Source organism: Aegilops tauschii, chromosome 2, assembly GCF_002575655.3.
Source record: "Aegilops tauschii subsp. strangulata cultivar AL8/78 chromosome 2, Aet v6.0, whole genome shotgun sequence".
NCBI lineage: Eukaryota > Viridiplantae > Streptophyta > Magnoliopsida > Poales > Poaceae > Aegilops > Aegilops tauschii.
Window position 1 is genome coordinate 296246281 of NC_053036.3, and position 20191 is coordinate 296266471.

At 46.8% G+C, this 20191-nt stretch overlaps 1 pseudogene; it reads left to right on the plus strand.

Annotated features, from left to right (window-relative positions):
• Positions 1–7961: 7961 nt before the first annotated feature.
• LOC109741585 (uncharacterized) lies at positions 7962–8776 on the plus strand (annotated as a pseudogene).
• Positions 8777–20191: the final 11415 nt, after the last annotated feature.

Sequence of the window (20191 nt, forward strand, 5' to 3'; positions counted from 1 at the left end):
CTCAATATAGAACCATTCGGAAGGCCTTTCTTTAGATGTCTTCCTTGGCGATGCGCCATACTTCGGCTCCGCCCACTTCAAATATTGACCCCTCATGGCTGCGCGGGACAAGACAGAACAACTTCCTCCACAGCTCAAAATGGGCCCCAATGCCCAGGAATAATTTGCATAAAGCGACATAACCCGCAATGTGCAGAATGGAGGCAGGGGTGAAGTTGTGCAGCTGGAGGCCATAGTATTCCAGCAACCCTCGGAGGAACGGATGGATTGGAAACCCGACACCTCTTAGCAGATAGGGGACGAAACACACTCGCTCCCCCGGATGGATTGGGGAAGTCCTCTGCCTAAGTCTCACCATTAAAGGAGGTCAGCCCCGCTCGAACAGGGACCAGATCTGCAGGGGAAGGAATCCCTGCATTTGTAGCTTCGTTAATTCACTGTGGGACACAGAACACCTCTCCCACTCGCCTTTCTCTAGGCCGGAACAGGAGGAGGAGCTGGGAACGCTAGCCATGTTGGAATGGTTTCTCCTAGCAGTCTCCGGGGATTTTTCTCTGCGTGGTGCCGAATGGATCTATGATCCAATCTCTTTAAATAGGCGCTCTTCCTTGCCTGGATGGGGATCTATTTGCAAAAATACCCTGACCTTCTGCATTCGCTCGACACGTGGAAGACGAAGTTTTTGACGCGCGGAAGCCGAGGGGAGCGACATTGATCAACGGCCGAATACATTACTTAGAGGTCATCGGAGGAGGAACCCGCCTTGCAATGCCGAAGACAATTTGTGTGCCGAACACTTCGTTATTGAAGACTAGTTCGGGGGCTACTGAGGGAGTCCTAGACTAAGGGGTCCTCAGGCATCCGGCCTGATATCCATGGGCCGGACTGGTGGGCTGTGAAGACATGAAGGCCGAAGAGTCTACCCGTGTCCGGATTGGACTCTCCTTGGCGTGGAAGGCAAGCTTGGCGATCAACTATGAAGATTCCTTCCTATGTAACTGACTCTGTGTAACCCTAGATCCCCCCGGTGTCTATATAAACCGGAGGGTGTAGTCCGGAAAGGATATACTCATTACTCATAGTCATACAGGCTAGACTTCTAGGGTTTAGCCATTACGATCTCGTGGTAGATCAACTCTTGTAACACTCATATTCATCAAGATCAATCAAGCAGGAAGTAGGGTATTACCTCCATAGAGAGGGCCCGGACCTGGGTAAACATCGTGTCCCCTGTCTCGTGTAACCATCGACCTTAGACGCACAATTCGGGACCCCCTACCCGAGATCCGCCGGTTTTGACACCGACAATGCGCCAGACTGAAGAGACTGATTCCTTTCTCCGGGACCATTTCTTTGTTTGCGTCAGAGACTCTCGCACCCAGTTTGCAATCGATGCAAATTAACATTGCTCAAGACCCCGAGAAGGCCCTGATAGAAGTGGGACCATCTCTACTGAGCTTTGAAGTCCCTTTTCCATTTCCGTAATTCCTTTACGACAAAACCCCCCGCTAATCCCCCAGCACGTAGTTGTCCAACCTGGGTTTTTAGATAGTGCTTGATTGCCCTGGATTCGTAACTACTACCCTCGCCCCCCCCCCCCCAACATCTTTTTATTACAATTCATTCATTTTGAAGGTTCATTCTGCTTTTGGTCTTCAAGAAATTCAGAATATTTCTAAATTCTTGTTTTTGCGCTGGGTCAAGTGTGTCCCCCTCCAGAAAATCCGTAATGGGATCGTCCTGAGCAGGCGGGGCATCCTGAACAGGTGGGAGTCCAGAATAAATTCCAAAGTCCAGTCCCAACTTCATGATCAAAATCAACTATCACCTTCTCGGGACTCGACCTGGAACTTCTATCACTTTAATATGCCTTGTTCAATGAGAAAGCATCTGATCGAAGAGCAGCACTAAAGAAGCACACTAGACTTCCTACTTTTGGGGTTTTTTAAGGTGACTGATGCCTTTCAAAAGTGTGCTTTGGGCCCATCCTTAGTACTTGACGCAGAATGGAGCTAGTTAAACATTTTCAAAAGCGGATTCGGTGGTTCAAGAAGTAGAATTATGCATAGATTGTCGGAAGAAAGACGAATGGAAAGGCCCGTGGACATGACCAAAACAAGGGCTAGTAGCACTTTTCTCTGGAATTGCCCCTAGAGACGGAGGACAAAGGGTTTTCATCTCGCGAAGAATTAGTAGTTGTGTTGTATATTGACTAAGCTAAATAGCATTTTCACTACTTTTGGCCACAAGCGAGATAGAGTTTTTTCTTGAAATTGAGTTCAGACCGATTACTCATAGAAAATGACTACAAAGCAAGGTGAAAGCATGGAGAATTCAATACTGACGAGAAGGTATTAGTTAGTGGGTGCAAACGAGCTTTTCCAACCAAGCTAGCGTGTGATTGCGATGAAATACTTTTGGGCGGGGCATTATCGATACTAAGATGAAATTCGAAATGAGAAAGGGCTTCGAGCCTCATGCTTTCTTGTTTTATTAGGTTGGGAAATGGCTCTTTCCTGATCTCTTTTTGAAATAATTCTATCTCTGTTTGCTAAGTATTACAATTTCTCCTTAGTAACAAGGCCAAAACCGGGGTTTTACATGTTTTGACTCATTTTTGACCCGTTTGGATCATCCCAATCGTGCCGCCGTGGAGTCTTATCTTTGTCTGGCTGTGATCTCTGGAAGCGATTAAACTTCTTATGGAGGTTATTCTTCTACTGCTTATTGCCAGACCCTTCTTTCCTCTTATACGGATTGGGAAAGTATTTCTATTATACATATATTCTTAAACACATGACACCTTAGGCGCACACTTTATTCGGACAGTGGGGCACGGTGCTCTAAAAGAACTTATTGAAAAAAACATTGCGGTAACGGCTGTTTTAGAAAGCACCTCTTCCTTTCCTGAAACTCAAACAACCTACTAGGCTACTAAAAGGCTAATCCAGACGAAGAAGATAGTGAGAAAATGACTCCTCAAGCCGAAGTAAGGGCGGGACCATCTTCTTTTCTGACCGTTTGGAGCTGCTCACAAGCCCTAAACCTTCCTGTAATCCCTGGAGCTTCATCAGAGCCTTTTCCTTCCCCACTGGCCAGAGCTAAATTTACCTTCACCACAACTCTAAAATAAGGAGAATCAGCTCAAGATAAAAGAGCTCGCACTCAATTGATCCGGGTCAACACTTCCTGTATCTGGTTTCGGCTTTATTTTGACTCCTTGTAGGGGCTCATGACAGTCCTGTAGGGGATCCAAAGGCTTTCGAGCAGTAGTGGCAGCGGGGCAAGAGAGTTGGTTATTCAATTGATCCTCTGATGTTGGACCTTCTGCGTCATCCAGCAAGGCTCGGAAGTATGAGCTATTAAGGTGCGGTTGACGAATAAGAGGCCTTCGATATGTTAAGGGAGAGAGGATAGAGTCATTCCAGAGTTGGGTTGGAATCGTTGATAGAAATTTGGATTTTCCCTGAGGTACGATAGCGTCTGAACTAAAGAAAGGGAATATGGAAAGTGAGTTTGGTAAAGGATACCAAGAGTAGGTTCCCTAAATGATTTTTAGGTGTCTTTTCTTTGAACAAATAAATCTATAAAGAAAATAGGATGGATCTTCCACCTATGCTATGAGTGATTCTTATCATCACTGGCAAGTGGTATCGTATCACCGTCTTCGTCCTGAAAACATCTGCAGAGCTAAGCCAATGTAGGCTTTGACACTACTTATATTCGCTACAAGTATTACACTCGCTTCGCTACACTCTTCTCTTATGCTTCGCTCTTCGCGTAGGCTAAATGAGTCGCTCATCCCTGGTGAATCCTACCCACATAGGAATGCGGAACCATCGGGGAAAGGCAAAACATATTAAATCCCATGAGAGAACTCACTGGTTCGATAGGACCAGGGAGAGGACCCTGATCACCTTGCCAACGAATTCAAGGCCTTAGGAAAATCATCCTACAATGGACCGTAGGGACTGAGAACGAAGAAGACATAAAAATAAGGTTAGAGGGGATAAAAAGAAAACCTCCTCCCATTCAAAGTCGTCTTCAAGTACCTTTTTGATTCTTTACGGAGTATGGATGGATCAACTATAGGTTCGAGTTTAGCCAAGATACATACACGACTAAGGGTATGAAGATCCAAGAGAGAATCATAAAATCTAAAAGCTAGGAAGGAGAAGACCGGGTGATTGAATATGACTTGCTACCAGATCCTACTCTTCCTTAAGCGCTAGTTCTATTCACGATGGTCCAGTTTCAAGAGCAGCTAAAGTAGTTACCTAATAAGATAGATGAATATTCCACGATCTACGATTATAAAAATCTTCTCATAGAAGTCTAGTTCTTTCTTCTTTTAGAAAAGAAAGTCTTGCTCTCCTTTCTTGCCGCTACTTGCGTTGGGTGCCAATCTTCAAACTGTTATGGAGAAGTTGTTTACTGATTAGCTGCTTGAACGTGGAAATATTTCGGCATATCTGCTCTTAGGTTAGTACGAGAACTCGACTCTACTCGAGCTATAGTCGAGGATGTACTTATACTACTCTAAAGAGGGATCAATTAATGGGGTGCATTTTTCTTAGGGCAATTCTAGGCAAGACCTTGAATCACATGGTTTGTTCCTGGCAACCCAGCATTCTTTATCTTGGCATAGATTGGTGTGATGGGACGGATGCCGTGAAAATGCTTTTTTCTTTGACCGAAATCAACAGGTGTGAACCCATCTAGGATGAGTCAAACATAGAGGGGAGGGCCTCCTGGCAATATCTGGCATACTATTGATTATTTGGCCTTTTGCGATCGAACAACCTATGAACAGTTGTAGCCTACATAACCTACCTACCCAGACCAAGGGAAGAAGGTATCATATCACTATAGTTCTAGACCCCTTTTTCAAATAAAGGAAGTGACAACGTTTGCCCGAAGAGGTTGAATCAATAGTAAGAAGATACCACCCAGGCACAGAATCTGAAATAACAATCAGGAATAGGACTAGGAGAATGAGGTCTAATTTACGGAGTCAAGCTGTAATAGGGCTTAGTGCTCCGATTGCGCCTTAGGACTAGGACTGATAGGTAAATGCCCCTTACTCAACCAACGAAGGCAGGTAGGGCTTTTCTTTCTTTTGTTTAGGATTGGCAAGAGGATGGCTGCCTCGGCTTCAAAGCTGTTAGAGAATGCGCTCTTATCACTACAGGGACGCGAGAGAAATTCCTCGAAGGTAGTATTAAAGGGATGGGGCATTACCGGTGTTAGCGATGAAGGGATTGTTTGTAAGAGAAGGTTGCCCTATTAAGATACAAACCGGGGGCATGCCATGCATAATAGTAAAAAAAGGGCAGAGAAGAGGATTGAGGGACAGAAGGAGCTGGAGGCCAACAAGGAATAGAAGAAGTTGTTCCACTCATAGCTCTTTTTTTTTAAAATCTTAACTCACCTTTCGGGAGCGGATGCTGCTCGAGCTAAAGATATGCCCCCAACTCTTGAACAGCTCTCACTTGCCTTGGCCGATAGCTTAGATGACCGACCATTAGGCATGGTTACCAATGATTTAACAGTATATATCTTGTTTGGTGAGCCAACCGGCTTCGCCCGAGGATGAAGGTAGTAGAACAAAGAGGAGCCACATCTTTTCCTGGCCGGAGAGGAATCAAGGTCCATCTCATTAAGGCCAAACATTTACTCTCGTTCCCGATAACAATAGGGAACATCTGGTCTTGTTTGGTTTTCCTTTCAAGGATTTTTTTATTTCTTGCAATTCTACGAACTATGAATGCATCATTTCCTCCATTTCTCGGAACTTATCGCAGAATCTAGGCCCACTAGGACTCGGCGGGATTTCTGGTAAATCAAGCTCTCTCACGGGTGGAAGCCATCCCCCACTACTCGATGTTATCACTCTGCAGGATTCGACAATGGATTTGTCTTCCTCGGTCTCTTCGAACTTCTCCAATCCTGCTATTTTCCCCAAGTCTTCTTGAGTAATATGATCCCTGAGGGTCAATACTTCCCCTTCCCCCCTTTTCCCTTTCAAATGAAAAAGAACTACCAATGCAAAAAATGAAATGAAATGAACAATTGCTACTTCTTTATTAAATTACACCGAAAAGAAAGTCTGTAAAAAATAAGAGCCAACCTAAAACTTAACTACCCCTTGCCCTCCCACTGAACCCTTCTTTCTATCCAAAAAAAGGAAGAGCGCACCAAAAAAAAGAATAAAAAAAACTCTACAACTTACGCTCTCATTGCAGCAGCACCTGTTAAAGTGGCGGCAAGAAAGAAAAGACCAAAAATAAGGTTTTTTAAATACCTCTCACGAACCGAACCAAGCAGTCTGATCATCCTTGCCCGTCCCCCTCTTCTGTCAACCGTTGAAAGAGCATAGCCCAGGAATGAACCATATCGATCCAAGGTAGCAAGGAAAGAAGAAAGGTAAACCAAACCATAGGAATCTTCTGATGAAGTTAATCAGAGAGGACGGTTAGGTTCTTTGTTGCCTCGTGTGCTTAGCTTACAGAATTACACGGTTTATCATGATAGACATTCCAATCAATGGTTGGACGATCAATACCATCGAACTATTCCATTCCACTGCTGAATGACAGAAACGGAAGCTTTTTCTTACTGATGGACTGATCCTGGGAGTTCAGACTGGCGGTTAGATGGTTGTTCGCTTGTGTGCTTATTTTCCTTCCCCACTCAAAAACAAGTGTTGCAGAATGTTATTCAATTCAAATAGGTATGATCCCGTCCATCCTTCCAGAGCTAGGCACCTGCTTCAGAATGAGAATCTTCGACACAGATTGTTCCTTCAGTTTAGCAATCAATTAGATCCATACTAACTTAGCTTGAAGCATGGCTTGCCGTTTCGAGGCTCGATGCTACTCTTGGGAACATTATTGATACATCGACTTTCAAGCATCTCGTAGTTGAGCGGTACTGCCATCAATAGTACCAAGATGGAAAGGGACTGCTGAACATGGATAGAACGAGAGCCGAACTTGCATGTCTCTCTTTTCCTGTTAGTTAGGAAAGAAAGCTGATATAAACAGCTCCATATTAGTGAATTGCCTCTGACTACTCTTCCCAGGCTGGTCAAACTATAGGATTCCCATTCACTTAGTAAACTTATTGGATAGACGGGTCAACCACCTGATCGAGGGGAGTAAGGTTCGTCACCACAGTCCCGATAGAAGGTCGAGTTTAAAAACAAACCGAAGACAAAGCAATGAATGAAAGGAAGGACGGCTCGGTTCGCTTTACAACCAGGGCGGGTCTCGCTGCCGAATCAATGCGCAGGACGCACGATCTACAAACAACAATAGAGAGAGCCAACCAAGAACGAAAGAACCTAGAAACAAACCCGCGAGCGAATACCAAACAGAGTAAGAAAGAGGAAGGGCCGAAGGCGGCTTACTAAGCGAGAAGGCTCCAAGCAATAACGCATTAGAAGGGAGCTTGCTGCTTTGCAACCTAAGCGGTATAGCTAAGCTTACTCATCAAGGGTCGATAGATAGAGCTGCTCTTGTTGATAATGGAGAAAGATTGGAGTGAAGTTTAGTATGCTTTCTAAGATAAGAGGAGGAAAAGAATGAAGGTGTGGGCGGGAAGGAGGAGGCAAGGCCCCCTCAATGTGTATTCGACTACTCATTACAAAACCACCGATTGATCTGATTAGACTTCCTGTGGGGTAGCGCGGGGTAGCGCGGGGAACTTGCTGAATCAACTCCTTGGAATCGGAGGCCTGACTGAGGGTCAATCCAATGGTAACCTCAACCTAGGAATGCCTGTTTCACTTCCTTGACAGAGCCAACTGAGATGCTCTGTCTCGATATTAACCTAACATGGATTGATTCTAAATTATGAATCAAAAATCCTGATCTCGCAAAGGATCCGCAGTAGCTGTGTGTACTCGAGGACTCTTACGGAAAGAAAAGCACTTTTCTCTCTCAGCAATTAGACCTGCTATGGGTGGGTTGGTGATATACTGCGCCTTCCTTCTTCGAACCTTTTCATATGTATTGCCCCCTAACTATAGATCAGATCCACCGAACCAGAAACTCAATTCCGCACTGCTGCTGGGTCGTCGAACTTATCCACCTCAGGGATTCATGGAATTCCCATTTTTGAATTGCGTTGAGCGAAATATACCAAAGCTAGGTAGATAGATAGACTCCTTTCCGTTGCTAAGGGAGAGCAAGAAACTAAATCAAATGATTCTTTTTGTTTCACCAGCACCCTTTTTTTGCGGGTACTAAGAGTCCTCTCACTACCAACCAGCAGACATCATCATCTGGCTGGGTCTTGCTGGTTTCAACAACGAGAAAGAAGAACCAAATGGAAACAACAACAAACTATGGCTCTTGGCCCAGACAACATCCTAGGCGTAGGGGAGATCAAAACAAGAAGTCACGCCTAGACGACGACGCCCGTCCTGGGCTTCAGTAAGTAAATCGAGAGGTCGTTCCGCCCCTTGTCCCCGAAGATGGGTAATATGTTCTCATACAATGTGGCTCCAACTTTTTTCTAGAGGGCCTAGCTGGCGAGCGATCTCAGTCCGCGGTAGAGAACAAGACAGCAAGTGAGCGTACCTTTGTTCGCTTCTTTTCCACCAAGCATAGAAGTTTAAGGAGAAATGTAGGTTGGTGGCTACCTAAGGAAACTCCGATTCGATCCGCCCCCGGCTGGGAGGCATCTACCTCATCCCGATCACAAGGAGAGGTTCACCATGATGGGGGGTCAGGTACTTTAATTCTTTGCGTTCTGGAAAGAATGAAATGCATAGGGGGCCATCCTTTTTTTTGCAGCATGCTCTCTGATTTACGGATTCGCAGGGGGGCGAGGGCCAACCTTAGTTGACTGACAATGACAAAGGCTTGAGAAACAAAGTAGCGCCTTTGAAATGGAATCTTAATTAACTATCAGTGGTGCGAAGTAGCTTAGCCCTGGGGAGCTAAAGGTTATACCTTTGTAAGCGAACTGTGGTTCTTCTATGTAGGGTATTCCTCCTTTACTCTCTTAATTAACGTCGAGCTAAGTGACTTTGTGTAGCGTGGTAGAATGAAGGCTACGTATGCACCGACACTCTCTTATCCCCTAAGCCTCTTCGCTAACTCGCTCGCCTACAAAAATGAGTAGGCGAGGCTAGGCAAACTAATGCGGAGCATCCTATGGTCATCCCCATGGATCTACCTACATCTCCCACGACACCACTTGGACCAATGACAAGAGCCCGTGCGAGAGCTATCGAAAACGAGGTTAACTCTCTCCTTGTTGAACTCCCCTTTGACCCACTTGAGACATGGCTACTACCTCAAACGGAGATGCTTTGTGTGCTTAGGTACCAAGGAACCGGCCTAGGAGAAGCTATGGTGCAAGATGGACATCAAGAACATGGAGAGCATCTGCCCAGTCCGGAACGGGCGGTACTACCGCCCACACCAACCGGTACTACCGCTAAGCCCGTCCAAGCGGTACTACCGTCGAACATCCGCTCTACTGCCGCTCAACCCAACAAACTCCTGTGATCGAGCGACACGAGTCCGGTACTACCGCCCAGCCCGAGCGATACTACCGCTAAAGAGGTACTACCACCCGAGGGTCTGGTACTACCGCCCTGCCTGTGCGCAGAGAACAGGCCAAGGGCCCATGTATCCCCCCTCTCACTTACCCCTTCGTGGACTTAGACTATATATACTCCCCCCACCTCCTCCTAGCTAGGGTTAGCGTTGCGATAGCTCATATGTGAGATAGAGCCTCGCTCATCCATCCGGATCTGCTCCTCCAAGAGAGACCATCACCTCTTCGGAGAAGATCCACTTGGATTCAAGACCCCTTACGGGAAGACCTTCAAGACCTCCTCACGGAGAAGAACCGGTTACCCTATGTATCGTCCTTTGTTGGATTCGGATCGTGTATCTCTTTGTGTTTCAAGGATCTAGCACATGTGTGACCGTATCTTGTTGGTTTGAGTGATTCTCTTGTGTTTCCCCTTGTGTTTCCCCTCGTTTTCTCCTCGTGTTCTTCGTGTTCTTCGCGGGATCCGCTCCTTCCGTGAAAGATCGGCCATCTAGGGTTCCACCCTACATCACAAACTCAGTCACTGACTTTGACTATACTACAGTAGACTTTCTAGCCTTTTATTTTAGAACCCTTTCTCGTGTTCTTTCATCCATCAAGTAGGTGAACCATCAGGTCCTTAGTAGCATTGACAAAGAAGAAGAGCCAGTGAAAAAAAGCTAAAATTTCCAATAGTGAGACCAGCTTGACAAGCTACCTTACCTCTTCATATGAGGTGCGAAGAGAAACATCTCTTTTTTATGACTTCCACTTCTCGATCCCGGCCCGGAAAAGTGACCGACCCCTTGATGAATGAAAGAAAGGGTTTATGAGCCCTAGCCCTATAAGCCCACACCTATGTAGAGTAGATCGTTCAACACCTGTGGCACAAACCCATTTTGACCAATTGGTCCGTATATCATAGGCGACCGAACGGCCGCCCCCCGTCTTACTAGACCAACCTGCTATAATTATTCCATAAACACCTAGCGAAGATATGGCAAACAAATAAAGTAGCCCTATGTTCGGATCTGACAATACCATACCATAATCAAAAGGTACAACGGCCCAAGCGACCAGACTTAACATAAATGTAGCCACTGGAGCCATTCTAAAAAAAGGGAGAAATTAGCACTACTTGGTGAAATAGGTTCTTTTAGAATCAATTTCAAACCATCTGCTAGAGGTTGTAACAATCCGAATGATCCCACTACATCAGGACCCTTTCGATGTTGCACAAAAGCCATTACTTTACGTTCAGCTAACACTAAAAAGGCTACTCCTAGTAGAAGTGGTAGAATTAAACAAATATTTCCGCTGGAACATCTATGTATGTTTTCTATTTTCTATTCACTCATGATCGGGCCTGACCTGGTCGACCCAATCAAACTATTTCACTTATGAACTGGCCTGGTTGACACAATCATGATATTGAAGGATGGGACCTTTATCGAAAAACTCCGGATCCCGAGAAGTTTTGAAGATGGTGCTCCTGTTACGTTACTTCGAATGGAATCCTCATTTGACTAAGCATAAGCGAAAACATGGCTGAGAGTAAGCAATCCCCTTTCCTAGTGGTTGAGTCATGATCAGAAATATTGCGAAAGAAAGTGAAATGCCCTATCGTCATCCCAATTTGGGTAATCCACGGAGTCTCCATTTTATGTATGCATCATGACTCGTTTTCGGTGTATCGATAGTTCGTTGTATTACACTTTGAACTAACCTAGAGGCCGTGCTTAGGCGAAAATCGATATCAGTGAAGTAATCCCGGAACTCTAGAAATCGTGAAGATTTTATTCCATTTTGTTAAATATCGCGAATATAGTGGAAAAAACTCTAGAACATTCCTTTGAATGGAATTGTTCATTGGGTTTGACTTGTTGTACGACAAAATAGAAAGATGTCTCTCGTATGTTATTGTAAGGTGATTCATTCATAATATTTCTTATGTGCGGTTTCAAGATGCTAAAAAGTAGATTTGGTAATCGGCTTTTAGCTCCATTATGTGGACTTCATCAATTTGTGAATTATGGACTTGGCGGTAGTGGTCAATACTAACTGCACCGTCTAAATGCCCCTTGACCAAGTTTGCGTACTCGTCATGGTTGAGTTGAGGGGGCAGCCCGTGTGCTAATTGGGCTTCGAGGTGGCTATACACGAAAAAAGCTCACTTTCTACAGAGGCATGTTCTGTCCTAAACTGTTCCAGAATGTTATTTGTTTCATAGGAAGATTCCGAAAGCACATTGATGTCGAAAGAATCTTCGAAACCGGTGGAGAGGCTATTCTGATTGAAGGCTAGACAAATAACATGACTGAGGTATGTAAATAAAACCTATGAAATTGCTATATAATATGATCTAAATATAGAAGAATACCAAAGATAATGGATTGCAAAATAAGCTTTTTAGCTTTCTTTTTCTTTTGTGCGCGCTTTTCGCCTGCCTTCCCGACCGCGTATAGGCTACGGGGCTTTGCACTTCGGGCCCATTGTGTGAATACCACATCAAGGTGACATGATTCGAACCTATGTCCCTTTGTACCCAAAACAGATGCGCTGACCAGACTGCGCTACACCTTGTCTACAATTTCGCCTCTCCCATCAATAGGTTTAGCCAGAGCATTTATAACATGACCCAAGTTATATACGCTCACGGGTATCTGAGCAATTCTTCCTGTTGCTTTTACAAAACTTCCCTCTTGATGCTAAACCATAGCTCTAACTGAGCCAAATTCCACAATTTCTAAGAACGATATGCTTTTTTTCATTTTCCACTGTGAAAGCTTCTCTCAATCCCTCCCTAGTCCTTTCTTTCCTGGGCACAGGCTTACCTGGTTGACTGCCCACATTCATTCATTGTTCGTTCTGTTATAGAATCGAACCACAGAGCTAGCGCAATTGGGATTTAGAGTCCCATGCGTGAAACTAAAGAGGATTTTCAGTCCTCTGCTCTACCAGCCAGAACCTAGGACACTTCACACCCGATTTGACACAGCTAGACTGGAAACACTGCTTGTCAAGAGCACAGACCCCAGTATAGAATATTTTTTTGAGTATGTTGGTAAGGTCCGTTTATCCGCTTATGTGCTTGCACTTCTGCGTAACTAGGGGTGCAAGTCCAGTATAGCATACTTTCATAATTGAATCAAAAGCGTAGATACATGAAAAATCTCTATATACGATATTTATGACATAGAATGTTGTTCTTTCAACATGATTCCTCAATAATTTTTTCATTGTAACTGACTCTCCGTTCTCTCCGTTCCACTTTGGTTTTTGACTAATAATTACCATGATGAATTTCTCTTACTGCTTGGTTCCGCATTGGATTCTGGAAATTTTTGTTTAGAAAGTGGTGTCATGACCGTGGGGATCAAATGGATAGTTCAGGAAAGTCTAGTGAAGCGGCACGGTCTAATCATATAGATGATCATAGTGGTATCGTTCCATAGAAAACTACTAGAGGCCATTACCGCCACCGAAATGGTTTCCATGCTCCGTTGGATGATTTGACGATATCACAGTATCAAGCTAGAACGGTTTAAATTTGTAGGACGGGGAAGAAACCCCATCCTTTGGTGCACACTAGCCGATGAAGCTCAACCCTGTCTTGAACTGAGCTATTTCCGCTTTTTCGAACAAAAAGTTCGAGTAGTTCAGTGAAAAAACGGTCAAGCTTTCTTCCATCCTTCCTAGCTCCTCGAGCTTGCACCCGCTCGACGCCTTTTTCATTGTTCGTTCTGAAGTGGATTCCAACCACTCTCTTCGTTTGGATTTCGAGTCCAAAAGGCCCGGCGAAAGAGGATTTTTAGTCCTATGCCCGCTGCCAGCCAGAACGGGATTTTTCCACTTCATACCCACACAATCGGGATTTGATGAAATAGCTACGTTTTTTTTATTTGATTCGAATACTGTCAATCTACTGTCCATCTTTCTGTTTAGTTTTCTCCTTTCTTTCTCCTCAACCTATCTCCATTGGATGGACTTACGAAAGAATAATATCTAATCTCCCCATCGCGGTTAGGATCCCACGAACAAGGAGCGCCAGCACCGGTTCCTCGATCTTCCTACTGGAGGCATGATCATGGCTTTCATTCATTCCATTCTTTGTTCTGTTGTGGAATCGAACCACTCAAAGGATTTAGAGTCCTTTTACCGACCAGTCAGAACCAATATTTCTTTGTTATATTCTGTTTTTTCTTTGTCAGCTAGCACAATTTGGATTTCGAGTTGTTGGTGTGGAACGACACCTATGGGATCACAAGAATCCCTACTATGGTTGCCAGGGTGCAGGGTTGCGAGAAGAGCAGGATCAGTAGTCAGCACGAGGATTGTTTACCCAGGTTCGGGCCGCGAGGATGCGTAAAACCCTAGTCCTGCTTTGGTGGATGTATTTCAGAGAGTTCTTGAGCTCTCGAACTAGCTATGGTGGGTGCGTGGTTCGGGAGAGCCCAATCCTTCTCCAGTACTCCATGGACCTCATTTAATAGTCGAAAGGGGCTGCCACAGTGGCACACGGGAGGTGGAAAGGCGTACAGTCCAACGAGCTTATCGCTCGTATTATAGGACAAGACGCATTTAATGCGTCGCTGAGGTGTCCCCTAGCTCTATCGGGGACGGGGGCGAGGCCCGTCCCGTCCGTCGCCGCTCCTCCTCACTTCGACACGTGCCCTGGCCAGCGATGCGTGCGGCGCCATGTAGGCAGGCAGGCACCTGAGGTGGCGCGGTGGTAGGGTCTTCACGAAGATCTGCATGCTGCCACGTAGGCGCCTGCTGAGTTGGCCATGAAGCTGCATGTTGCCATGCAGGTGCCTGCCCAGCTGGTTGGGCTGGCAGCTGCATGCGAACGGGGGTAGAGACTTGGCTGGTGCGGGCCTAGCAGTGGCCCTGCTGGCATCCTCGGTGAGAGCCTTGCCGGGTGGCCCGGCAAGGGTCTTGCCGTGGCGTGCTGTCGTCCCCGGCAAGGGTCTTGCCGGGGGTCTTGTGGCTCTCCTCGGCAAGGATCTTGCTAAGGATCGTTGTCTTTTAATCCTCATTTGATCTTGAATATGTCTTCACAAAGATATGCATGCCACCACAGAGGTGCCTCCCGAGCCCTGGCCCAACGTGGTCGATAGTGTTGGAGATCGTGGGCTCGAGGGTGGCTCGCTCTATTGGTGTTTGGGCGCGCTGCCCCGGCAAGGGTCTTGCTGGGGCTGCTGAGGCCGTCCCCGACAAGGGTCTTGCCGGGGGAAACTGCTCCGCCCCTCTGCTTCTTTGCGTTCGTGGTCTTGGTGTTGCTCTGGTTGTCTTGGGCTTCGGCTTTGCCTTGGTTCACCTCCCCTGTTCTGGTTGGTGCGGCCGCGGCCGCGGCTCCGACTGTCCGTGCACAGGTAAAGGGGTACAAAGGTGCGCCCCTTCTTTTGTACACCGACAGGAGCCCCCGGGCCTGGGCCACACATAAGCGCGACACGTTGTTGGGCCAGGCCCAAAACGGTGCGCGGGCAGGCGGGGCGGTTTTTACCGCGGTAAAACTTTTCGCGCGTTGTGCTTCCCATGACCCGCGCGCGACGTGGAGGGGTGCGCGTGACGTGGGCGGCATGCGTGGGGCGGTTTCCGCACGCATGTGATACATCACAGTAAAGAGGCGGCTCGCGCCTTCCCCGTAAAAAGAGGAAGGCGTGGAGGCGCGGCTCATTTACTGAATGGGGCCGGGTCGCGGTCTTCAACACGTCCACACCCCATGATCACGGGGTGGGGAGAGGTCGCTTCACCCGTCCCCTCGGTTTCTGCACGTTTGCCACGCGTCCTCCATGCGCTTGGGGTGGCAAGCGGTGGAGACGGGAAACTGGATCGTCGCTGGTTGGGGCAGCGGGTCGGTCCCGATTCCCTGCGCCTCTGGTGGTTGGATTGGCCGAGTGAGGCGGCCGAGCCCCGACCCCGGCCCTTTATAAGGAGAGGGAAGGGAGATGGCATCCTGCATTCTTCTATCTTCTATCTCCTCCTGCTTCTGCTTCTTCCTCCCATCCGCCATGGAGAAGGGGAACTAAAAGTGCTAGTTATCGACTAGAGGGGGGGTGAATAGGTGATTTTTATGGAAGTCTTCAAAACATGAGAGTTTCGAAGACAAACAATACAAATGAACCTATTGATATGCAGCGGAAGGTAGACTACACTAGGCAAGCCATAGTCAAGTATTCAATGAAGTGAAAGTGCGAAGACTAATAGCAGCTAGGTAGTACGGATCAGGATGGAAGATGGTATGAAGCCAAACAACGATAGAAGTCACGCAGTGAAGACAAATAGGTAAAGCAAACAAGCAATGACTTCACGAAGACAAACTGTAAGTAAAGAGAGGGAGAGGATATAACCAGTCACTTGTTGAGGACACACGATTTGTTGGACCAGTTCCAGTTGCCGTGACAACTGTACGTCTGGTTAGGGAGGCTGAGATTTAACTCAGAAGACCGCGTCTTTACCTTATTCCCCTTGAGCTAAGGACACCCAGTCCTCGCCCAGTTACTCTGGTAAGTCTTCAAGGTAGACTTCCAAACCTTCACAGACTTCATTCACCGGCGATCCACAATGACTCTTGGATGCTCAGAACGCGACGCCTAACCGGCTGGAGGATTCACAGTCCTCAAGTGTAACAAGTCTTCAGGTCACGCGGACAGAAAGACTTCAGTGATGCCTAACACTCTTTGGCTCTGGGTGTTTGGGCTTTGTCCTCGCAAGGATTTCTCTCTCTCAAATGCTTCGGAGGTGGGTTGCTCTCAAACGACAAAAGCCGTGCACTAACTCCGAGCAGCCACCAATTTATGGTGTAGGGGGTGGGCTATTTATAGCCACTAGGAAACCCGACCCGATTTATCCGAAATGACCCTGGGTCACTAAGGAACTGACACGTGTTCCAACGATCAGATTTCAAACACACGCGGCAGCTTGACTTGGGCTACAAGTAAAGCTGACTCATCCCGCTCTGGATAAGATTTGCTCCCATTGTCTTCACTCGAAGACATAGGATTTTGGTTGAGCATCACTTCAGTCACTCTGACTTTGTTCACTGGGACCCCACTTAACAGTACGGTGGTTCCTACGACTCAACAAAGAAGAAAAGGAAACAACGAAACAACTAGGTCTTCGCGCTCCATAGTCTTCACGCAATGCCTTCTCTTGTCATAGTCTTCAATGTGAATATCTTCACATACCACCATCGTCTTCAATGTCTTCATACATTTTTAGGGGCATCTCCGGTAGGTAAACCGAATCAATGAGGGACTACTACCTGTGTTATCCTGCAATTCTCACAAACACATTAGTCCCTCAACCAGGTTTGTCGTCAATACTCCAAAACCAACTAGGGGTGGCACTAGATGCACTTACAATCTCCCCCTTTTTGGTGATTGATGACAAATTGGTTGAACTTTTCAATGGGGATAAAGGTATGTGAAATTGTAAAGGATAGAGGTATTGTCTTCGTAAGTAGCAAAAGGCTCCCCCTGAAGATGTGCATATAAGTAATTTGCTTTTGGAATGCAAATGCACATGGCAGGTTGTACTTGTGGAGATCCTCTTCAACTTATGAAGACAATTCATCATGCATGATTTGATATAACAAGGATAATGACATGCATAATGAGAAATGGGCATCTGCAAAATGACTAAGTGCGGAATTTATCATCGCACATGCGGAATTTATCATCGCATCACAGAATAGCAAACAAGTAGCAGACGACCATCAGGTTTAAGTGTTGCAACTCAAAGAACCAACTGTATCAAAAGCGAGAGTTGTAAACACTAGGCAAAATATAAAGCAACGGCCCATATGGACCCGCTTGAAGACTATCAACTCATATGCTTCTCCCCCTTTTGTCAGTAAGGACCAAAAAGGTTTGAAGACATAGAGCCTCTACTCGTTCCCAGAAGGAGTAGGAGAGGATGCAGGGTCGGCGTCGGGGTTTGGCGGTGCAGACGAACTTGGTGCAGTGTCGATACGCGCTGAAGTTGGAGGAGGTGAAGTTGCATCATCTTGATCATCGATTACTCTGGCATTCACCGTTGCAACGGAGGAGGCATAATCAGAGTCTTCAAGAGATGGAGTTCGACGCAAAACAGCATTCCTTGGAGGAGTGGAGTCAAACTTGAATCTTTCAGTGAAGCCAACGTCTTGAAGATCTGCTTCAGCACTGAGCAATGTCAAACTCTTCCATGACCTCCGATAGGTTTCATGTGTAACAAAGGCATTCTTGGTGGCAAGATTGCGAATGCGATTGACATCCACCAAGAGGCTCTGCATCTGCCGCTTCGGCCAGAAGTGATCCTTATCATGTTTCTGATGCAGGGCAACGAGAAGTTCTCGGTCATTGAGAACACGAGATCGCTTCCGAGGCCTTTGAGCAATAGTGCTTTCAGTGGCTTCAGTTCGAGCACGGTGAGGTAAGCGTGTATTGCCAGCCAAAGGATAAACACGAGTGACTGCCTGGACTCCTTCAATGGGTTGCGTGAAGCTTTGGTGATCAGCATTGTGAAGACAAACAGGCTCCTTGGCGGGCTCTGGGTATATGGCTTCAACTGACATATCAACCTCTGGCAGAAAGATCAGATGGTTGCGAGCAGAGGGCTGATAGTTGACAGTTGAGTGTAGCTTGATAAGGCGCATGACCCACGGAGCGTAGAACTTCAGTCCAAAGAGATCAGAGCCTGATGCAACCAACTGCCTGATAAAGAAGTCTTGAGCATTGAAGCTGATGCCGTTGAAGATATAAAAGACCAAAGTCTTCATTGCTCCTTCAAGTTTTGCTGCTGAAGAATGTCCTTTGACAGGCCATAGAGTTCGCCTGATGATGTGATAAATAGTGCGTGGCAGATACTCTAGATCTTCGACAAAGAACTCCTTTGGGTAATCAGCGTCATGTGGCAGAGGCTTCATCATGCTCAGCATTTGGCTCATGTTGGGCTCTGGCTTGTGGAAGATACTCTCCAGAGCATTGCGGTGAAGCTGACAACCAGGTTCATATAATTCTCCTGGAGTGGGCAGGCCGGTTAGCTCAATGATGTCAAAAGTTTTGGCTTCATGATGGACATTGCCTGTCATCCACTCAAGGACCCAAGTCTTCGGATCCCTGTTGTATCCGCGAATGTGGAGGGTAGCATAAAATTGAAGCAGAAGTTCTTCATTCCAATGCTCCTTATCAGTTACAAAGTTTAGCAAGCCAGCATCACGGAAGCAGTCAAGGGCTTCTTCAAGGCATGGCAATCGAGCAATGGCTTCGCAGTCAAGACGCATATGAGGAAAGATGCGCCCCTGATCATAAAGAACACATGAATAATAACTGTGCTGATGATAGCTCCAGAACCGATCCGATGGAATCCTTGGCTTGGAATAGGGGTTCTTGGCGCTATCAAAGAAAGTGTTGTGCGCAATGAAGCCATGTGCATTGAAGGACCCTGGTGAAGTGGCAGTACCTGGAAACCTGGGCAGTCTTGGCTTTGGCTTCTGGACCTGTGGCCTGTGCGCGACATGATACTCAAATTGCGGACCAGCAGTAGGAGGAGGAACCAGAATAGGCCATCTGACAGTGACCAACTGACCATAGTTGTATGCTTGCTCAATAGTATGTGGCCTAGGAGGCGATACAGGAGCAGTGGCAGTGACTTCAGGCTGCAGATTGGCATCAGGTGCAGCATTGACTTCAGGTGCTATCACTTCAGGCACCACATTAACTTCAGGCGCCACATTAGCTTCAGCCATGACAACGTCATTGGCTTCAGTGTTGGTGTTGGTGGACGCCTCAATGTTGTTAACCTCCACTTGAGTAGTGGGAGGGCCAGACACGTTCTCCTCGAGAACAACTTGGTTGGTAGGGGGTGTAGCAACACGTGCTTCTTCTTCTCTTGGTTCTTCTTGGTCATCGGCTGATGCAACCGGAATATCTTCAGCCATATTGGCTTCAGTCTCGGGGTTGTTCACAGTTGGAGAGGCTTCAGGAAAGACTTGGCGTGAAACGGATTAGCGCTCTTCTCCTTCTAGAACACTTGACAGAGTGACCTGTGGCCTTGGTCCTTTGCGAAGCCTGCGAAATGCTGGCGACGCTTGTGGAGATGGAGTTGGTTGGGCCACAAAGTCTTCATCTTCAATCACCGGAGTGGTGACTTGAGTTGTGGGAGTAACATGTGTTTCTTCTTGACGGGGGGAGTCTTGTGGGTGATCAGCCCATGAGTCATCCTGAGCAGTTGGCGTCAATGGACGACCAATGCTGATGAGTTCGCTGTTCGTAAGAACAGGCGATGATACCACGTTGTGCTTGATCTAAGGAAGGACTTCAACATCTTCAACATTGTCGTGATGACCAATGTCTTCAGCTGCGGTGGGGTCAACAGCTGGAATGTCTTTAGCTTCAGGAGCCTCTGTGGAAGCAGGCTCATGAACTATCATTCGACGTTCTTGTAGTGCAGATTCAGGACGAGCAACAGAAATCGGCTCGACTACAAGGGGCTCTGTTGGAGCAGCCCGATCTCTCTTCTTGGTCTTGCGCTTCTTGGTGGGTGGAGCATCATCAGTGGTGTTCTTGGTCTTGCACTTTCTGGCCTTGGCTTCAGCTGCCCTTGTCTTCTGAAGCTCTGAAGCCACTGTGGTGACCTTAGGCTTCACGCCTGT